The sequence below is a fragment of the Stegostoma tigrinum genome, unplaced genomic scaffold (assembly GCF_030684315.1).
Source record: "Stegostoma tigrinum isolate sSteTig4 unplaced genomic scaffold, sSteTig4.hap1 scaffold_268, whole genome shotgun sequence".
Lineage (NCBI taxonomy): Eukaryota > Metazoa > Chordata > Chondrichthyes > Orectolobiformes > Stegostomatidae > Stegostoma > Stegostoma tigrinum.
This window is the reverse complement of record NW_026728197.1, coordinates 52501-75037: the sequence shown is the minus strand read 5'-3', so window position 1 is coordinate 75037 and position 22537 is coordinate 52501.

Here is a 22537-nt window from a genome sequence, read left to right as displayed (position 1 = left end):
CCTCATCAAAACAGTCTCATCGTATGGTTCTGTGCAATAAAAGAGAAAGAATAAACATGTTTCCCACACTTTTGCTGATGTTTATGAACAGAATGCTCAAATTCAAAAAGTCTGAGCTGCCATGTCTGCTTCCTCCAGCCTGTTTAAACTGTTCCATTCAATGTGAAATTTGTGATACGTTTTCGCACACAGGTCTATTTGATCTGTGCCACCACCTTCTATCAGTCATGCATGCTTTCCCCCTCTTCCTCTAATACATTGTTTGTAATGTTCAATGAGATTTTGATTTTAAATCTTATCGTCATATTTGTTTGATTCTCAAGCATCAATGAATCCGATGTCGCCGCCATTCCATGCAGTGCACAGCGCGTCAAACAGGAGTCTTACTCTTGCCATGAGCACTGAGGTAGTATGGGGTCACAACTGTCTCATAGTTCAGAATGAAATTCTACATATAGGGCTATGAAGAGTCATGCAGTTAATTTTATTTGACATGCTATTTCTTTTCTTCACAAATATGCTGGATTTAAAGTGATCTTCACCCTCATTTAAAATGAATCCAACGTCCAACCATCTATAAAACCGGCAAATCCAAATTTTAATTTGAGTTCAGTGTTACACACATATATTACTTTTTTAAAAATTATATTCGAGTCAACATTAACATTTCATTTCCTGACACCGGGTGAACTTACTTTTAAACTCCAATTTTCATTTGGTATTAACGGAGAGGTGAGCCTTTTTCCAAGCATCGAAAGGCTGCACCAGTTTATGGTTAAACTTGCGGAACTGTAAGTTTCACAAATATGTTCCTCTTAAACACTAATTCATATTGAAGCAGTATGAAGCCAAATTCATTCAAACGGACAGCAAAAACGGTCAAGATTTTAAAAGCAAGCAACTATTTTGAAGTCACTCTTCGAACTAAATTCCATCTTGGTGTGTGAGAGTCCATAGGTTCCTCACTCTTAACGAACCATTCAACTGTCATGCAATTACTGAAACACACAGACAAAAAACATGAATGTTAACAGTCACTAAGATTTTAAGAGTGATTTGGAATTCGTATTCAATACCCCCTGGGGAAAATCTGTTCCAATCTGGATAGTACTCACTTATCACCATCCCACCTACCTTCCCTACCACCTCCTCCCCCTCCACACTGTTTGTTTCTGAGCTCCCTTCCACCCTCCATTTCTGAGGAAGGGTCCTGACCCAAAACCTCAACTTTCTTGTGCCTCTGATGCTGCCTGCCCTGCTGTGTTCCTCCAGCTCCACAATGTGTTATCTCAGACACCAACATTGGCAGTTCTTACCATCTGGATAACTCATTCTCACCTTGCAACAAGTGATTTCTCGTCATTTTCTTTTCAGATTACGCATGTACATGTATATACATATAACACTTTTATGCCTGAACCACTAACCTAGAGGATATTTTAAAAGAGTCTCTTCATATCTGCATGCAAGAAAAATCATCAAGGTCATAACTTTCATTTTAGGAATAACTCGAACATTCAAAGTACTCACAGTCAGTGTCCCATTTCCTTGACCAGTCAATTTGATGTGAATCTTTCTTCCAAGTGGAAACTATAACAGCAATTATATTTGAGAATCAAACTCTTCATTGCATCACCAATATTTCCTTGTCTGTTTGAAACATAAGATAATGAAATCATCATGGACAGATTGGCCAACAATGTAATCTAATGTGTGTTATGGCAACTGAAAATCACAACCATTGAAGTGATCTTTAAAAAGCTGTTGTCATACAACAGAGCACTTTTTGAGGTGCAGTGATGAACATACTTCCTGAGATGCAAATAATATATGCCGAATTAATTCCAAAGAACAACTTTACAATTAAAAAGAAGCTAAAAATCTCTTTACATTGTGATGCTTGTCAGATTGCTATTAGTCAATGGAAATCGTTCAGAACAATTATTTATTACCAGATGAAAAGGAAGTGTATACATTTCATTTTCACATTTCATTCAAGAGAGAAAAAAAACACCCTTATGAATGCATTGTCAAACAAGAAGACGCACTAAAAAAGTTACTTGGCCCATTGAATTTCCTCCATCATTCGGTGAGGTCACTGTTGATCTCATCACATTTATCATGACACAGCATTTCCACCAAACCCTTCTCATAGCTCATATATTCCAATCCAAGTAACATCCTGGTAAATCTCTGTTTCTCTGTCATGCCTTGTCTTTCGAAATATTTTTGAGTCATCTACAAATTTAGCCACAGCACATGCACCTCTTTCCTCCAAGTCATTAATAAACAAGCACAAGAGCTGTGGTTCCTTCAGCACGACCTCATTTCTTACTGACAAGCCAACCCTGGCATCTCTGTCCATTTGTATCAGACAGAATGGGAACTGAAGATGCTTCAGAATCCAAGATAACAAAGTGTGGAGCTGGATGAACACAGCAGGATGAACACACAGAAGTAGAAGGGTCCAGGCACAAAACGTCAGCTTTTACGCTCCTGAGATGCTGCTTGGCCTGCTCTGCTCATCCAGTTCCACACTTTCTTATCTCTGTCCATTTGCCTGTTCTTTCTATCGGACATGAATCATTGGATATTTCGTTCCTACACTTATCCCCCAACAACCTTGTCTCTGTGATACCCAGAGTGATGTATCTGTCAATTTCAATGCGCACCACAAACTCATTCACTTTGTTTCATACACTCCCTCCAATTAAATACAACATCTTCAGTCTGGCATTTACAGCCACCCTTCTTATCTGCTGCAGCTGAAGTGAGAGTCGTGACCATTTCCAAACTTTTTGTCCTATTACTTGCTCTGGAAACTTTGCTGAGCACTTACCAGCTTCTAACTTTTTCCATAATTTTCCATGCAACTGCGCTCACCCACTCCAGGCATTTTATTTTTGCGCCCTACCCCGAGACCTTGCTCTGTATTTTGCCAGGATACTTGTCCCAATATGATTCTCGTCGAGCCGATACCACCAGAACAACTCCCTCCTTCCCCGTACCGATGCCAATGTCCCATGAATTCAAACACATTTCTGCCATGCCACCATTTGAACAATGCATTTACATCTATAAATTATGCTCACACCGTGCCAAATTGCTCAGATAGTAATCCAGAGATTATTACCATTCTGGTTCTGCTTTCTCACCTCAGCACCTTGGCGCTCATAATCCCTCAGCAGAACCTCTTTCCTCTTTCTTCCATATCAATGGTACCTGTGTGGACCACGATAGCTGGATTTCTACTCCTCCCACTTCAAGTTCCTTTGTAGCCGAGATGGAATATCATGAACCTGGGCACCAGGCAGGCAACACTACTTTCGAGACTCTCGATCCTCATCACAACCAACAGTGTTCATTCCCCTCACTATACTACCTCTGAATATAACTACATTTCACTTTTTATCTCCTCTTGAATGTCCACCTGTACCACAGTGCTACAGTCAGTTTACTCATCTTCCCTATACCCTGCACTCTCATCCACACACGAAGAAACAATCTCAAAGCTGTTAGATAAGATCAAAGGCCAAGGTTCCTTCTGCACTACATCCTGGATCCTTCCACCTGCCCTGTTCTTTGTCACACTCTCACGTCTCTGGCCACTGACCGAGTTTCAGCTAGTTAATCTAAGGTGTGTGACTGCCTCCTGAAGCACAGCATTCCGCAGTAACTGTCCCCCACATGATTTGTTGATTGGTAAAAACTGAGATTCCCGTTCATCAACCCTGAGCTGGAGTATGGGGTCTGACCACTCCCCCGTCACGTAGGTATAAATCATCGTCTGGCCTGGCATCTCCATTTCAATTACTTTGATCTTAATTTGATTTGAAAACATTCTGGTCTTTTAGTTTGTAGCCTGTAAATATTTCTCCGATTTACTTTCAGTCTGAAAGCTACCGATAATAGATTCTTAAACCAGAAGCGATCACCAACGAATGAGCCTGGTTCACCCTCCGGGTCCCTGATTCTGGCTTCAATTTACCCTGTCTCAAAAAAAAATGCTTACAAATTATCAGGCAAAAAAAGCAAGCAAATGGCACCTCTTACACTCTGCACTGACTTACCGCATTGCCACCAAGTTCCCCAAAATATATATTCACTTGGTGCATTTCACTCGAGATGTGATCTCTCCTTCCAGAACATGCAAAGCATACTGATCCAAAGCAATATACTACCTTCAAAACCTCAGCTCTCACCTTATTACTTTTGAGTACATTCTCAAATGCTTTCTCCAAGTCCAAAGACAACACATTTACTGGTTTTCCTCTGTTAATTCTCCTTCCAAAACTTCCTCCAAAAACCCAAACAAATTAGCCAGACATAATTTCTCTTTCAGCAGGCTATGCTGATTCTGTTTGATTAGATTCTGATTTTCCAAATGTCCTGCTATTACTTTCTTGATAGTTGATTGCCACATATTTCCAACAATAGATGTTAGGCTGTTTCGATTGCAGTTATCTTCTTTTTGCCTCTCTCCTTTTTAAATAGGGATGTCACATGGGCATTTTTCCAGCCCTCAGATGCTTCTCTAGAATCTGAACCTTTTTGGGAAATTACAGTCAATGCATACACCGACTCTGAAGCTCATTGTTTAGAATCTTAGAAAGTAAACCATCACGGCAAAGAGTCTAATCTGCTTTCACTTCTTTAGATTGTCTACTGCTACTTCTCTCATGGTAGTGATGGTGTGGTAGTGATGTGTTTAATTCCTCCCTGTATTCTTTAGTAATAAGGGGATCCTTGAAGTATCTTCCACTGTAAAGACTACCCTTTTCTCATTATCACTGATAATGGGAAGCTCAGATGCTGGAGAATCCAAGATAACAAAGTGTGGAGCTGGATGAACATAGAAGGCCAAGCAGCATCTCAGGAGCACAAAAGCTGACGTTTCAGGCCGAGACCCTTTTTTCATTATCATTGTTTCTTGATTTAAAAATTAACCTGGCCGTTACAGCCTAGCATACGATTAATGGCATTACCTCTAAAACCTTCTTGGCTGAAGTGATCAATAAATTGCTACAACCTGAAAGAAGTAATTCTTCCCTGAATTCATGGGCAACCAATTTGAAAATGTGGCCTCTGGTCGTAAAATCTTTCACAAATGGGAGTAATCTCTACGGATATACACTATCAAGCCTCTTAAGAATCTTACATCTTGAAAAAATAAGATTTTTTTCAATCTTATAAACGCCAATGAACGTAGTCCCTGCCTGCCCAACTTCATAAGCAGAGCAATCCCCTCCGCCATTTCTGAAATCAACCCAGTCAACATGAGGTGTTCGGCCTCCGCAGCATTCGCTCTGTGGCCGTACATGACTTGTCAGTTACCATCCTGCTGCTACGACTCTACTTCTATTTACGATGCAGTCCTCTGTCCATCCTAACATACTCCCCTTGAACACATGGGCTCTTTTCCTTTGAGACACCTTATGAGCTGTACCTTCTCAAATGCTTTGTTGAAATCTCAATGTACTACATCAACTGGTGGTCCTTCATCAGTAATGTTTGCTTCCTTCTCAAAGCACTGTAGCAAGTTTGTCAAGTATTATTTCCCCTTTATAAAAGGATGTTAACTCTGTAGGATGTTATAGCACACTCAGTACCCTGTTATTTCATCTTTCATTGCAGGCATGAACATCTACCCAGGTTGACCTAAATTGGCAATACTGGCTTGCTATTTTGTCGAAGTATCTTTGTAATAATGGTGTTATGTTCACAATCTTTCAATCCTCTGAGAACTTTCCACAATCTAAGGATTCTTGGAACATGATCATCAGTGCCTCCATTGTATCTGTAGCTGCATTGTTCAAGATGAGAGGATACAACTCGTCACACCCCTTGGATATTTTCTCGACTGATGGGAGTTATGTTTGGAATTCTGTGCAGTGACATTCACTTTTAACAGTTTGCTAAATACTACCAGGAACAGAAATTGTGATCCAGCTGCAACTAAACTAAAGCTTTCAGCACAGAAGGAAGTGTTTCAATTCATGATGAACCTAATAACTCCTAAAAAGGGCAATACAATTTGCCTCAGTCCACAAATGTTCTTCCTCCAACATCCTGAGATGCATCATCTGTATTTCTTCAAATTTACCACAGATTCTGTTTCAATCATCCTTTCAGCAATACGCAGAACAACAATTCGGCATTTTTAGTCCCCCTGTAGTCTCCGTTGCACACGTGCATTGTTAGCTGATTATTTATTTGTGTGCCTGCTTTTTTGCTCAAATGGATAAAGGTAAATTTCTGTTCTTTTGTCATCAGAGCTATTGCCTCCTCACTCTCATCTTCCTTGTTTTATTCTGTGCTGGAATATTTAATTTGTTGACATATCTGAAATATGTTGTTGAATGGATTGGGTTTTGTAACATTGCATTCCCCATAGACCATCTACCGACACTGTTGCTTGTTCTAACAGTTATTATCTCGCAGAGAGGAAAATGCAGTTTGAAAGCAATGGAGCATTATCGATGAAGAAGTTGATGCATAAATTGCTGCGATCTTCCAAACTACAAACTCACCTTCAATTCTTTCTCGGTCAGAGCATTATGCCGGCGCAAATGAATCGTGTTCTCAATGGGACTTCCAAAACCATGGAATTGAATTTGCATGTTGATTTCTTCTTCCCTCTTCAGAAATGCAAAGTAGTATCGTGATGAAGCTTCCAAGGCAATGATTGTGTCCTTCAATGAACGGAAAAGTGACTCTTAGATTCATGGAAATATTTCACTACTTCGATAGACATGAAAGGCAAACATTCTCCCTGCATATGACCCAGTCTCATTTTATCGTATCTTTCTGATTTTACATGCCACAGGATAATCATTGCAGTGTAACAGAAATGTTGATCATGGAAATTTATCACTGTTTTCATAAATAATGGCAAATTTTCAACATCTTGCAATTGTATGAAGGCTCAGTCTCATCACACCTCGCCTGCTGCACAAAGACATTCTTACACAGCTTTCAATGTTAGGGCTCAAACAAAACGCAATCATGACACAAATGCATCAACACCCCACTTTCAACAGGATCTGATATCCTTGCCAGGCACTGGAGGGGTTGCGGAGACTGGTGAGTGGATAAAGTCGTTCCTCTGTTCAAGCAGGATGACAGGGACTTTCCAGGAAACTACAGACTGGTGAGTGTCTCATGTCTCAAAGGTATGGGCTAATAAGGGACAGCCAGCATGGCATTATGCGGGGCAGGTTATGTCTTACCAAGTCAGTTGAAGTTTTCAAGGAGGTGACAAGGGTGATCAATTAGGGTAGAACAGTTGATAACATATCCATGGATTTTACGAAGGTTTTCAACAAGGTCCCTCATGGTATGCTCATCCAGAAGATTAAGATCCATGAGATCCATGGTGACTTGGCCTGCCCATATAAGGCAGACGGTAGCGGTGGAAGGCTAACAAAGATAACACAGTATCGGGCTGGAGGAACACAGCAGGCCAGGCAGCATCAACAATGTCAGCTTTCCTGTTCCTCTGATGCTGCCTGACCTGCTGCGTTCCTCCAGCTCCACACTTGGTGAACTCTGATTCCAGCATCGACAGTTCTTGCCGTCTCAGTGGTGGAAAGCTGTTTTTCTGGCTGCAGCTCAGTGACGAGTGGTGTTCCGCATTGATGTGACTTCTGCTGTTTGTGATATATGTAAATGACTTGGTTGCAAATGTAGATGGGGGATTAGTAAATTTGCAGATGATACAAGGACCAATGGACTTGTGGACAGCATGGAAGGTTGTCAAAGGACACAGCAAGATACAGACCAATTGCAAACGCGAGCAGAGAAATGGCCGATGGAATTTAGTCTGGGCAGGCATGAGGTGTTGCATTTTAGGAGACCAAGTGTTAAGGAAAGGGATACACAGTTAATGGCAGGACCCCAAACAGCAGTGATGTCCAGAGGGATCTTGGGGTCCTAGACAATAACTCCCTGACAGTAGCCACACAAGTAGATAGGGTGGTCAAGAAGGCATATCGCATGCTTGCCTTTATTCATAGGGGAACTCAGTGCAAGAGTCAGGATGTCACATTGCCGCTTTACAAGACTTTGGTGAGACCACACAGAGTATTGCATCCAATTCTGGCCGCCACATTACACTGAGGACGTGCAGGCTTTGGACAGGGTGCAGAAGAGATTTACCAGCATGCTGACTGGAATAGAGGGTATGAACCAGAGGGAGGAGCTGGAAAAACTCTTCGTTTTCTCTGGAGCAGTAGAAGCTGAGGGCAGGCTTGATAGAAGTCTATAAAATTAGGAGATACATAAATACAGCTAACGGTCAGAAAATTTCTCCCCCGGAGTTGAAGTGTCCACTATTAGGGGGCATGCATTTAAGCTGAGAGGGTGGAAGTTCAAAAGAGATGTGAGGGGCAAATATTTCACACTGAGCATGTTAAAAGTGTGGAATACATTGCCTGGGGTGGTAGTGGATGCAGATACGATGAAAGCATTTGAAAGGGACTTTTAGTTAAGTGCGCGAATCGGTAAGGAATGGAGGACTATGGATCAAGGACAGGCAGAAGGGATTATTTCATTTGTTGTCATGTTTGGCCCAACATGGTGGGCCAAAGGGCACATTCCTGTTGCTGTCGTGTTCCAAGTTTTATGCTCATTTCTATCATGATTGCAAAAAGTAGGATTGGGAAGAATTTGAGAAGCGTTTGTGAACATTATTTCATTTAAGGACAAACGGGATCAGGATTAGGTGACACAGCACAAACAGATTTTGGAGCCCATGATGAATCATACGGACCTCACAAGCACCAATGATCAGAGGGATCTCAGGATCTTGATGTGCATGCCTGTTGATCCCCCAATGTAACGGACCAGGTCGTAGAAGTGGTTTGGAAGGCAGATTGGATACTTGTCTTTATTAGACTTAATATTAAGTGGTAGAGTTTCAGAATAGGCAGGGTGTGTACAACACTGTTGGACGTAACCAACATTAAGTCAACAATGAGAAAATACAGTGAGACTTGGACAACGATCAGGCTTGGCCTGATAAAGGATAAGTTACATTTGCACCAGACAAGTGCTCAGCAGCAATCAGCTCCAACAAGACAGAATATGACCATATCAAAAAAATTCCATGTCCTTACCCACACATCATCGTGACATTTTTTTTTGAAATGTGCAAGTGCTATCCAAGCCATGCAAGGCTATGGGCCAGGTGTTGGAAATGAGGTCAGAACAATTCGGCGCCTGTCGTTGACTGTTAGAATCTGTCAGCTTAAGAATGTATTTCTCCTGTATTGTCGACTACTGAGGTGCTTAGCTATCCACTAAACCAAGGTTAACACTGATCTAAAACTAAACTGGGTCAGTTATATAATCAGCAGTAGCCAGGTCCATGGTACAAACCACCCTGCTGTGGGACAGAGTAAGGCAAATCCAAGTGAGCGAGTGTGGTTGGAGACTCATTCGTTGGGGGCATAGATTCTGTCGCCACATTTGAGACACCAGGGCTGCGTGTTGCTTCGCCTGGTGCCAAGGTCAAGGACATCTCTGAGTGGTTGCAACAAATTCTTAAAGGGGAGGGTGAGCAGCCAGAGGCCACGGGGCACGTTGGTACCAATGACATGGGCAGAAAGAGGGATGACATCCTGCGGACTATGTACAAGGAGTTAGCAAAGAGGCTGAAAGGCAGGACCGAGAGGGTAATAATTTATGGGTTGCCATGAGTGCCACATGTTAGAGACTTGTCATAGAAAGATAGGTGAGATGAATGCATGGTTAAGGAGCTGGGACAGGGGGCAGGGTTTCCGGCTCATGGATCATTGGGACCGTTTCTGAGCAAGGGGTGACCTGTCTCAGAAAGATGGGAGGCAAAATGCTGTGAGCGGGTCAGGACAAAGGGGACAAGTCGTTGTGAGCGGGTTACGATGGAGGGAACAAGTGCCTGTGAGCAGGTCAGGAAGGAGGGGCAAGTCGCTGTGTGGGGCAAGTCGCAGTGAGCGGGACAGGACGGATGGGGCCAATGCCTGTGATAGGGTCAGGACTGAGGGGGCAAGTCGCTGTGAGCGGGTCAGGGCTGCGGGGGCAAGTCGCAGTGAGCGGGTCAGGGCTGCGGGGGCAAGTCGCTGACAGCGGGACAGGGCTGCGGGGGCAAGTCGCTGTCAGTGGGACTGGTCTGCGGGGGCAAGTCGCTGTCAGCGGGTCAGGGATGCGGGGACAAGTCACTGTGAGTAGGTCAGAACTGCAGGGGGCGTGTCCATGTGAGCGGGTCAGGGCTGCGGGGGCGTGTCCATGTGAGCGGGTCAGGGCTGCGGGGGCAAGTCGCTCTGAGCGGGTCAGGGCGGCGGGGGACAGTGCCTGTCAGCGGATCAGGGCTGCGGGGGCCAGCCGCTCTGAGCGGGTCAGGGCTGCGGGGGCCAGTCCCTGTGAGCGGGTCAGGGCTGCGGGGGGCCAGTCCCGGTGCGCGGGTCAGGGCTGGGGGGGCCAGTCCCGGTGCGCGGGTCAGGGCTGGGGGGGGCCAGTCCCGGTGCGCGGGTCAGGGCTGGGGGGGGCCAGTCCCGGTGCGCGGGTCAGGGCTGGGGGGGGCCAGTCCCTCTGAGCGGGTCAGGGCTGCGAGGGCAAGTCCCTGTCAGCGGGACAGGGCTGCAGGGGGCAAATCGCTGTGAGCGGGTCAGGGCGGCGGGGGACAGTGCCTGTCAGCGGATCAGGGCTGCGGGGGCCAGCCGCTCTGAGCGGGTCAGGGCTGCGGGGGCCAGTCCCTGTGAGCGTGTCAGGACTGCGGGGGGCCAGTCCCTGTGAGCGGGTCAGGGCTGCGGGGGCCAGTCCCTGTGAGCGGGTCAGGGCTGCGGGGGCCAGTCCCTGTGAGCGGGTCAGGTCTGTGGGGGGCAAATCGCAGTGAGCGGGTCTGGTCTGCGGGGGCCAGTCCCTGTCAACGGGAAAGGACTGCAGGGGGCACGTCGCAGTCAGCGGGTCAGGGCTGCGGGGGCAAGTCGCTGACAGCGGGACAGGGCTGCGGGGGCAAGTCGCTGTCAGTGGGACTGGTCTGCGGGGGCAAGTCGCTGTCAGCGGGTCAGGGATGCGGGGACAAGTCACTGTGAGTAGGTCAGAACTGCAGGGGGCGTGTCCATGTGAGCGGGTCAGGGCTGCGGGGGCGTGTCCATGTGAGCGGGTCAGGGCTGCGGGGGCAAGTCGCTCTGAGCGGGTCAGGGCGGCGGGGGACAGTGCCTGTCAGCGGATCAGGGCTGCGGGGGCCAGCCGCTCTGAGCGGGTCAGGGCTGCGGGGGCCAGTCCCTGTCAGCGGGTCAGGGCTGCGGGGGGCCAGTCCCGGTGCGCGGGTCAGGGCTGGGGGGGCCAGTCCCGGTGCGCGGGTCAGGGCTGGGGGGGGGGCCAGTCCCGGTGCGCGGGTCAGGGCTGGGGGGGGCCAGTCCCTCTGAGCGGGTCAGGGCTGCGAGGGCAAGTCCCTGTCAGCGGGACAGGGCTGCAGGGGGCAAATCGCTGTGAGCGGGTCAGGGCGGCGGGGGACAGTGCCTGTCAGCGGATCAGGGCTGCGGGGGCCAGCCGCTCTGAGCGGGTCAGGGCTGCGGGGGCCAGTCCCTGTGAGCGTGTCAGGACTGCGGGGGGCCAGTCCCTGTGAGCGGGTCAGGGCTGCGGGGGCCAGTCCCTGTGAGCGGGTCAGGGCTGCGGGGGCCAGTCCCTGTGAGCAGGTCAGGTCTGTGGGGGGCAAATCGCAGTGAGCGGGTCTGGTCTGCGGGGGCCAGTCCCTGTCAACGGGAAAGGACTGCAGGGGGCACGTCGCAGTCAGCGGGTCAGGGCTGCGGGGGGCTGGCTCCCGAGAGCGGGTCAGGGCTACGGGGGGCCAGTCGCAGTGAGCTGGTCAGTGACGCGGGGGCCAGACCCTGTGAGCTGGTCAGTGACGCGGGGGTGAGTCCCTGTCAGCGGGTCAGGGCCGCGGGGGCGTGTCCATGTGAGTGGGTCAGGGCTGCGGGGGCAAGTCGCTGTCAGCGGGACAGGACTGCAGGTGGCAAATCACTGTGAGCGGGTCAGGGCGGCGGGGGACAGTGCCTGTCAGCGGATCAGGGCTGCGGGGGCCAGCCGCTCTGAGCGGGTCAGGGCTGCGGGGGCCAGTCCCTGTGAGCGGGTCAGGGCTGCGGGGGGCCAGTCCCGGTGCGCGGGTCAGGGCTGGGGGGGCCAGTCCCGGTGCGCGGGTCAGGGCTGGGGGGGGCCAGTCCCGGTGCGCGGGTCAGGGCTGGGGGGGGCCAGTCCCTCTGAGCGGGTCAGGGCTGCGAGGGCAAGTCCCTGTCAGCGGGACAGGGCTGCAGGGGGCAAATCGCTGTGAGCGGGTCAGGGCGGCGGGGGACAGCGCCTGTCAGCGGATCAGGGCTGCGGGGGGCCAGTCCCTGTGAGCGGGTCAGGGCTGCGGGGGCCAGTCCCTGTGAGCGGGTCAGGGCTGCGGGGGCCAGTCCCTGTGAGCAGGTCAGGTCTGTGGGGGGCAAATCGCAGTGAGCGGGTCTGGTCTGCGGGGGCCAGTCCCTGTCAACGGGAAAGGACTGCAGGGGGCAAGTCGCAGACAGCGGGTCAGGGCTGCGGGGGGCCGGCTCCCGAGAGCGGGTCAGGGCTACGGGGGGCCAGTCACAGTGAGCTGGTCAGTGACGCGGGGGCCAGACCCTGTGAGCTGGTCAGTGACGCGGGGGTGAGTCCCTGTCAGCGGGTCAGGGCTGCGGGGGGCCAGTCCCTGTGAGCGGGTCAGGGCTGCGGGGGCCAGTCCCTGTGAGCGGGTCAGGGCTGCGGGGGCCAGTCCCTGTGAGCGGGTCAGGTCTGCGGGGGGCAAATCGCAGTGAGCGGGTCTGGTCTGCGGGGGCCAGTCCCTGTCAACGGGAAAGGACTGCAGGGGGCAAGTCGCAGTCAGCGGGTCAGGGCTGCGGGGGGCTGGCTCCCGAGAGCGGGTCAGGGCTACGGGGGGCCAGTCGCAGTGAGCTGGTCAGTGACGCGGGGGCCAGACCCTGTGAGCTGGTCAGTGACGCGGGGGTGAGTCCCTGTCAGCGGGTCAGGGCCGCGGGGGCGTGTCCATGTGAGTGGGTCAGGGCTGCGGGGGCAAGTCGCTGTCAGCGGGACAGGACTGCAGGTGGCAAATCACTGTGAGCGGGTCAGGGCGGCGGGGGACAGTGCCTGTCAGCGGATCAGGGCTGCGGGGGCCAGCCGCTCTGAGCGGGTCAGGGCTGCGGGGGCCAGTCCCTGTGAGCGGGTCAGGGCTGCGGGGGGCCAGTCCCGGTGCGCGGGTCAGGGCTGGGGGGGCCAGTCCCGGTGCGCGGGTCAGGGCTGGGGGGGGCCAGTCCCGGTGCGCGGGTCAGGGCTGGGGGGGGCCAGTCCCTCTGAGCGGGTCAGGGCTGCGAGGGCAAGTCCCTGTCAGCGGGACAGGGCTGCAGGGGGCAAATCGCTGTGAGCGGGTCAGGGCGGCGGGGGACAGCGCCTGTCAGCGGATCAGGGCTGCGGGGGGCCAGTCCCTGTGAGCGGGTCAGGGCTGCGGGGGCCAGTCCCTGTGAGCGGGTCAGGGCTGCGGGGGCCAGTCCCTGTGAGCAGGTCAGGTCTGTGGGGGGCAAATCGCAGTGAGCGGGTCTGGTCTGCGGGGGCCAGTCCCTGTCAACGGGAAAGGACTGCAGGGGGCAAGTCGCAGTCAGCGGGTCAGGGCTGCGGGGGGCCGGCTCCCGAGAGCGGGTCAGGGCTACGGGGGGCCAGTCACAGTGAGCTGGTCAGTGACGCGGGGGCCAGACCCTGTGAGCTGGTCAGTGACGCGGGGGTGAGTCCCTGTCAGCGGGTCAGGGCTGCGGGGGGCCAGTCCCTGTGAGCGGGTCAGGGCTGCGGGGGCCAGTCCCTGTGAGCGGGTCAGGGCTGCGGGGGCCAGTCCCTGTGAGCGGGTCAGGTCTGCGGGGGGCAAATCGCAGTGAGCGGGTCTGGTCTGCGGGGGCCAGTCCCTGTCAACGGGAAAGGACTGCAGGGGGCAAGTCGCAGTCAGCGGGTCAGGGCTGCGGGGGGCCGGCCCCCCGCGAGCGGGTCAGGGCTGCGGGGGGCCGGCCCCCAGCGAGCGGGTCAGGGCTGCGGGGGGCCGGCCCCCCGCGAGCGGGTCAGGGCTGCGGGGGGCCGGCCCCCCGCGAGCGGGTCAGGGCTGCGGTGGGCCGGCCCCCCGCGAGCGGGTCAGGGCTGCGGTGGGCCGGCCCCCCGCGAGCGGGTCAGGGCTGCGGGGGGCCGGCCCCCCGCGAGCGGGTCAGGGCTGCGGGGGGCCGGCCCCCCGCGAGCGGGTCAGGGCTGCGGGGGGCCGGCCCCCCGCGAGCGGGTCAGGGCTGCGGGGGGCCGGCCCCCCGCGAGCGGGTCAGGGCTGCGGGGGGCCGGCCCCCCGCGAGCGGGTCAGGGCTGCGGGGGGCAAGTCGCAGTGAGCGGGTCAGGTCTGCGGGGGGCAAGTCGCAGTGAGCTGGTCAGGGCTGCGGGGGGCAAGTAGCAGTGAGCGGGTCAGGGCTGCGGGGGCCAGTCCATGTGAGCGGGTGAGGGTGCGGGGGCCAGTCCCTGTGAGCGGGTCAGGGCTGCAGGGGCAAGTCCCACTGAGCGGGACAGGGGTGTGGGGGGCAGTGTCGCAGTGAGCGGGTCAGGACTGCAGGGGGCAGTGTCGCAGTGAGCGGGTCAGGACTGCAGGGGGCAGTGTCGCAGTGAGCGGGTCAGGGCTGCGGGGGGCCAGTCCACGAGAGCGGGTCTGGTCTGCGGGGGCAGGTCGCAGTGAGCGGGTCAGGGCTGCAGGGGGCAGGTCGCAGTGAGCGGGTCAGGGCTGCAGGGGGCCAGTCCCTGAGAGCGGGTCAGGGCTGCGGGGGCAAGTCCCACTGAGCGGGACAGGGCTGCGGGGGGCAGTGTCGCAGTGAGCGGGTCAGGGCTGCGGGCGGCCAGTCCGCGTGAGCGGGTCAGGGCTGCGTGGGGCAATGTTGCAGTGAGCGGGTCAGGGCTGTGGGGGGCAAGTCGCAGTGAGCGGGTCAGGACTGCAGGGGGCAAGTCGCAGTGAGCGGGTCAGGGCTGCGGGGGCCAGTCCGTCTGAGCAGGAGACAGTGACACCTGTCCAAGGCAAGCAGGGAATCCACTTCCATCAGTCACCACACCTTATTCCCCACAGTCACGGCATCCCATTTCCCTCAGTCACTGCATCCCATTTCCCTCAGTCAGTGCATCCCATTTCACTCAGTCACTGCATCCCATTTCACTCAGTCACTGCATCCCATTTCAGTCAGTCACTCCCTCCCAGTTCAGTCAGTCACTCCCTCCCAGTTCAGTCAGTCACTCCCATTTCAGTCAGTCTCTGCATCCCATTTCCCTCAGTCACTGCATCCCATTTCCCTCAGTCACTGCATCCCATTTCACGGAGACAGTGAATCCTATTCAACTGCGACAGTGAATCCATTTCCATCAGTCACCGCACCCTATACCCCACAGTCACGGCATCACATTACACTCAGTCACTGCATCCCATTTCACTCAGTCACTGCGTCCCATTTCACTCAGTCACTGCGTCCCATTTCACTCAGTCACTGCGTCCTATTTCCCTTAGTCAGTGCGTCCTATTTCCCTTAGTCAGTGCGTCCTATTTCCCTTCGTCAGTGCGTCCCATTACCCTCAGTCACTGCATCCCATTACCCTCACTCACTGCATCCCATTTCACTCAGTCACTGCATCACATTTCCCTCAGTCACTGCATCACATTTCCCTCAGTCACTGCATCACATTTCCCTCAGTCACTGCATCACATTTCCCTCAGTCATTGCATCACATTTCCCTCAGTCATTGCATCACATTTCCCTCAGTCACTGACTCCCATTTCAGTCAGTCACTCCCTCCCATTTCTGTCAGTCACTCCCTCCCATTTCTGTCAGTCACTCCCTCCCATTTCTGTCAGTCACTGCATCCCATTTCAGTCAGTCACTGCATCCCATTTCCCTCAGTCACTGCATCCCATTTCACTCAGTCACAGCATCCCATTTCACTCAGTCACAGCATCCCATTTCACTCAGTCACTGACTCCCATTTCAGTCAGTCACTCCCTCCCATTTCACGCAGTCACTGCATCCCATATCCCATAGTCACTGCATCTCCAGTCCTCAGTCACTGCATCGCATTTCACTCAGTCACTGCATCGCATTACCCTCAGTCACTGCATCGCATTACCCTCAGTCACTGCATCGCATTACCCTCAGTCACTGCATCGCATTACCCTCAGTCACTGCATCGCATTACCCTCAGTCACTGCATCCCGTTTAACTGAGTCACTGAATCGCATTTGTTGTTCTCACTTGAATGCAATGGTCATGAATCTCCTCCAATGGCTGGTCATGTATTTCCAATGCAAAATTTTACCAAGTTTTGATTTGCAATTTTGATTACATGTGTCTCCTCTATTCTATAAGATGCTGCAATAAACTCAAATTTGATAAATCATAATTCAACCACCATTACCTACAGAGTTAATTTCATCAAACAGATCCAATTAGAATTGTCACATTCCCAAATCCTGATTCAACGTTTTCTAATTATGGGCCACGTGGTGAAGAAAAAAGACACTTAGAATCAGAGAGATGTACAGTTGGGAAACAGATCCTTTGGCCCAATTTGTCTAAGTTGACCAAATATCCTAAATTAATTTGGTCCCCTTTGCCAGCATTTGGCCCATATTCCTCTCAACCCATCTTATTCATCTCCCCATCCACATGCCTTTTAAACGTACAAGCCTCCACCACTTCCTCTGGCAGCTCATTCCATACATGCACCACTATGAAAAAAATCCGGTCCATTTTAAATCTTCCCTCTCTCATTTTTAACCTATTCCCTCCAGTTTTGGATTCCAGCAACCCGGGGAAAAGATCTTGGCTGTTCGCTCTATCCACGTCCCTCGTAACTGTACAAACTTCTATCTGGTCAGCCCTGAACTCCAAAGTTCCAAGAAATAGCTGCCTGTTCAAGCCCACGGTATACCTCCAACCTCCGATGCTGGTAACATCCTTGTAGATCTTATCTGAACCCTTCCAAGTTTACAACATACAACAATACAGCGCACAACAGGCCCTTCGGCCCTCAATGTTGCGCCGACATCCTTCCTCTCGCAAGGAGACCAAAATCCATTGCAGTATTCCAAAAGCAGCCGAACCAACGTCCTACATGGCTGCTAAGTGACCTCCCAACTCCTATACTAAATGCACTGACCGATAAAGGTGAGCACACCAAATGTCTCCTTCATATCCTTTCTACCGGTGGCTGTACTTTGATGGAACTACGAAACTGCACTCCAGCGTCTCTTTATTAAGCAACACTCCCCACAACCTTCAGTGTAAACGTGCTGCCCTGATTTGCCTTTCCAAAATGTAGCACCTCACATTTATCTAACCTCAACTCCATCTGCCACTCCTCAGTTCATTGGCCCTTGTCAATGTCCCATTGTATTCTGAGGTGACCTTCTTGGCTGGCTACTACACCTTCAATCATTGGGAAACTTACTAACCACACCTTCTATTTTCATATCCAAATCATTGCATCACTTCAACTCCCCCTCTCACTCCCTGGACGACATGTCCATCCTGGGCCTCTTCCAGTGTCACAATCACACCACCCAGAAACTGGAGGAGCAGCACCTCATATTCCGCCTCGGGAGCTTCCAACTCAATAGCCTCAATATGGACTTTGCCACCCTCAAAATCTCCCCACCCGCCAGCCTCATCCCAAGACTAGTTCCTCCCCTCATCCCCGCCTCCAGGACCTGTCCGCCTTATCTCCCACCTATCCACTCCTCCCACCTCACTGACCAACTCCCACCACCGCTTGGAATTATTCTTCTTTTCACACTTCATCAGCTCGACGTTATTTCTAAAATCTATTTTCCAATTGTTGGAAAAAGTGAGATAAAGAGAAGTAAAAGAAGTTACATTCTTACCACTCGTCAAATCTCTGAATATTCTTCTGTTGAAAGGCCGCCAAGGAACGATGCAATTCTTTTGTCACAAACGCTGTGAGGGAGGCATCTTTTTCGGTTCCACTAACTCCACCCTCAGGAAGACAAACCCACGTAACATATCTAGTGACTTAAAGCATACTCTATTGTTGCCCAAGGTGGAGAGCTGGATGAACACAGCAGGCCAAGCAGCATCAGAGGAGCAAGAAAGCTGATGTTTCGGGACGAGACCCTACGTCAGAAAATTGGCGCTGGAGAATCTGAGATAACAAGGTGCAGAGCCGGATGATACTGCTTGGCCTGCTGTGTTCATCCAGCTTTACACCTTCTTATCTCAGATTCTCCAGCATCTGCAGTTCCTACTACTTCTATTGTTGCCCTTTCACTTTACTGAACTAATATGAGCCAGTAGTTTTGTTTAGGCCCGTGTAATCTTACGGTTATTGACCTGCACAAAATCCTGAATTAATTTTGATCGACTGACAGGAGGAGAGATGAATTTTATAGAAATTTTTGTTTTCGACCAATTTGCAGAGGGCATCGTGGGCGATTGGAGGACAGTGTTATTATCCTCCAGGTCTGTGGACTGCATCATTACCAACTTGCCCATTTGCATATACATACAATATTCATTATGTACCAATGAAACATAATAAACCAATACTGTGTACTAAAAACAACCCTCACATATCAATGGAAATTTAAATATTTATCATAGAGTTTGAAGGATTGAATTCAATGATACAAAGCAAAAACCAGTGAAGTTGAGTGCAGTTGGTCAGCACTTTTGCCACTAAGTGGAGGTTGGCAGTTTGAGGCAGGAACAACAAGCTCTGTCTAACTCCAAGGGCAGCACGGTGGCTCAGTGGTTAGCACTGCTGACTCACAGCGCCAGGGACCAAGGCTCGATCCCACCGTTGGGCGATTTTCTGTGCGGACTTTGTACATTCTGCCCATGCCTGCATGGGTTCCTGCTGGGTGCTCTGGTTGCCTCCCACAGTCCAAAGATGTGCAGGCGAGGTGTATGGGCCATGCCAAACTTGCCAATTGTGTTTAGGGATGTGTAGATTAGGTGTGTTAGTCATGGGAAATGTAGGGCTACTGAGGAAGGGGTCGGGGGAAGATTCAGGGTGAGATGCTCTTTGGAGGGTGGCTGTGGACTTGTTGGGTCAAAAGGGGCTTGTTTCCACACTGTAGGGATTCTATGATGTGGAAGTAACTTTTGAAGTGGGCATTCATGGGTATGCTGTAACAGAGACCTTGAAATACTGCACAACAAATATTTGGAACTAGACTGTCAATTCAGACATAGCATCAAAAAATGTCATGGAAGTTGTCACCCATATAAAGCAGGATTGATGAAAATCGAGCAGGAAATGGTGTCAAAAGGCACTGTATCTTTTATTCATCTCCAGTTATTTTGTCCAAGGCACTGGATGCTGGCAGGATTGAAACATTTAAGAAATGCTTCACAAATCACATATAAGGACCTGCACATCTTTGAACAATGGGAGGAAACTGCAGCACCTGGCGGAAGCCCCTCGCAGACGCGGGGAGGACGTGTCAATTCCACACAGATAGTTACCCAAGACTGGAATCTCAATTGGCTCCCCAGTGCATGAGCAGCTCTAACCACTGAGCAACTACCTTGCCCAGAAGGGGTTTTATAAGCGCATACTTTATTTCCATTAAAAGTTGGGGGAAGACAGATCCAATCCTCTCTGTCCAATCAAAATATCATATTGTAGATATCATGACAACAATCATAAATGATTTTCAATAAGTAAATAAAAAAAATTGAAATTGTTTCCAAGCCTAAATACTAGACATGGTGCAGTTAAGATGAATAGCGCAATAACAAAAAGGCCATATTTTATGTGACCATTGGTAACACTTGAAAACTTGCACCAATTCGTCGCCAGTAGTGCTCTGAAGTGGCTTGATGATGCACTCCTTCTTACACTGGAATGAAACTCCAAAGATCACAAATTCTCCTTCAATACCATGTTATAACAGTGACTGCATCAACCTGTGTTTATGGGCCTGACTGGAAACCCACACAACATGCATAAACAAAAAAATAATCTAAGGTGATAGGAGAAATAAATGTATGCATGCAACGTCTTTGAAAAGCAATTGTTTGTCGTGGATGCAAGCCCATAAGGAATCTCGTTTCGCAGATTACATTCATTTGCACTGCAGGTCATGCCAGTCAGAATCAGTTTTCGTTTCATGAAAGATAACTACAATGTCCATTACAATGAACTTTGGTTGATCAGAAGATTTTAACTAAGGACGATGTCTTGGGTGAGCTGACGGCATTACGGGATGGAGAAGGTGCACTCACTGCTGGCATCTTGACACCATTGAATGAGCAAGCGTGGATGCAAAGGTTGTAACAGGGAACAATTGTACACGCAATATTTTTTCAGCTCCTTCCGAGCAGGCCTGTAAGACTCTCAAGCTGTGCTCGACCCTCACTTCCTCCACCTTGCATACGCTGCCTTTTTCTTTTTGACAAGAAGCATCTCTGTACCCGTCATCCAAGGGTCCTTAATCTTACCCCTTCTTACCTGTCTCAGAGGAACAAATTTATACATCACTCGCAACAACTGCTCCTTGAACAGCTCCACATGTCTGCTGCGCCCTTTCTGTGGAACAATTGCTCCCAATCTGTACTTCCCAACTCCTGTCTGATAGCATCATAGTTTCCTTGACCCCAGTGAAATATCTTCCCCTGGTAACTGCTGCTTTCCCTTTCCATGGCTATGGTAAATGTGAGGCTCTTGCGGTCACTGTCTCCAAAGTGTTCTCCCACCACGAGATCTGACACCTGTCCTGGCTCATTGCCGAGCACCAAATCCAAAATGGCCTCCCCCCGTCGGCCTGTCCACATACTGAGTCAGGAAACCCTCCTGAACACACCTGACAAAAACAGCTCCATCCAAACCATCTGCACTCAGGAGGTTTCAATCTATATTGGGAAAGTTGAAGTCACCCTGAACAACAACCCTGCTACGTTTGCACTTTTCAACAATCTGCCGGCCAATGAGTTCTTCGATCTCCCAACTGCTATTTGGGGTCTGTAGAAAACCCCCAGAGAAGTGACTGCTGCCTTGCTGTTCCGAACTTCCACCCACACTGACTCAGTCGACAAACCTTCCTTGGCAACCTCAGCCCATACCACCTCAGGAGACGAGTCCTCAAAGGTTCTTTCAGCCGCCGTATACTGTCCTTGATCAACAAAGCCACAACTCCCCCTCTTTTACCACCTTCCCAGGCCTTAATGAAAGATCTAAACCCTAGAACCTGCAACATCTATTCCTGACCCTGCTCTATCCATGTCTCCGAAATGGCCACAACATCGAAGTCCCAGGTACCTATCCAAGCTGCAAGCTCACCTACATTATTCCGGATACTCCCGGCATTAAAGTCGTCACACTTCAATCCAGCTTGCTGTCTGCCAGCACACTCCTGTGACAGTGAGGTCCTGTCCATGTCCTCCCTACGCTCATCCTCCTGTGTACTAGGACTACACCTCAGTTTCCCATCCCCCTTCTGAGCTTGTTTAAATCCACCCGAATGGCACTAGCCAATTTCCCACCCAGGATATTCGTGCCCCTCTGGTTCAAGTGGAGACCGTCCTGTTTGTACAGGTCCCACCTTCCCCAGAATGAGCCCCAATTGTCCATGTACCTGAAGCCCTCCCACCTGCACCATCCCTGCAGCCACGTCTTCAGCTGAAATCTCTCCCTGTTCTTTGCCTCGCTATCACGTGGTACGGGTGACAAACCAGTGACGACCACTCTGCTTGATCTAGCTCTCAACTTCCACCATAGCTCCCTGAAATCCTGCCTGACATCCCTATCACTCTTTCTACCTATGTCGTTGGTGCCTAAGTGGACCACGATTTGGGGCTGGTCAACCTCTCCCCTCAGGACCCTAAACACACTATCCGAGACATCACGGACCCTGGCACCTGGTCGGCAACACACCAATCGTGAGTCTCTTTCCTTCCTGTCAAATCTTCTATCAGTCCCTCAAACTAGTGAGTCCCCAATGACTATCACTCTCTTCCTATCCCCGCTTCCCTTCTGAGCAAGAGGGACAGACTCTGTGCCAGGGACCTGGACCCTACTGCATACCCCTGCTAAGTCGTCCCCCGGAACAGTATCCAAAACGGTATAGTTGTTTTTCAGGGGAGCGACCGCAGGGGATTTCAGGGGAAGGTTAGTCAACACCGGGTAAAAGTGCATTTTTGGCTGAAGAAACATGTGTTTCAATGTGAGCTAATGGAAGAAGCCATGGAGTCAAAGCTAAACGTTTCAACAATAAGACAGCCATTCTTAAAAGCAGCAGACAGCGTGAAAAAGAAATGAGCTGCTTTCATATCCACTTAAAATTCATGTGGAATATCAGATGGAATTTTTAAATTGACTCCATTGTGCAATCATGTCGAGCTAAAAATGTTAACTGCATTAATTAATACTAACCAGAAACGGACTTTGTAGTAAATGGTTTGACGATTTTCTGTATCTGGAACATCCCTTTTCCTTCTCGAACGAAGATTGTACCAATCTACGATACCAAACTGTGGGT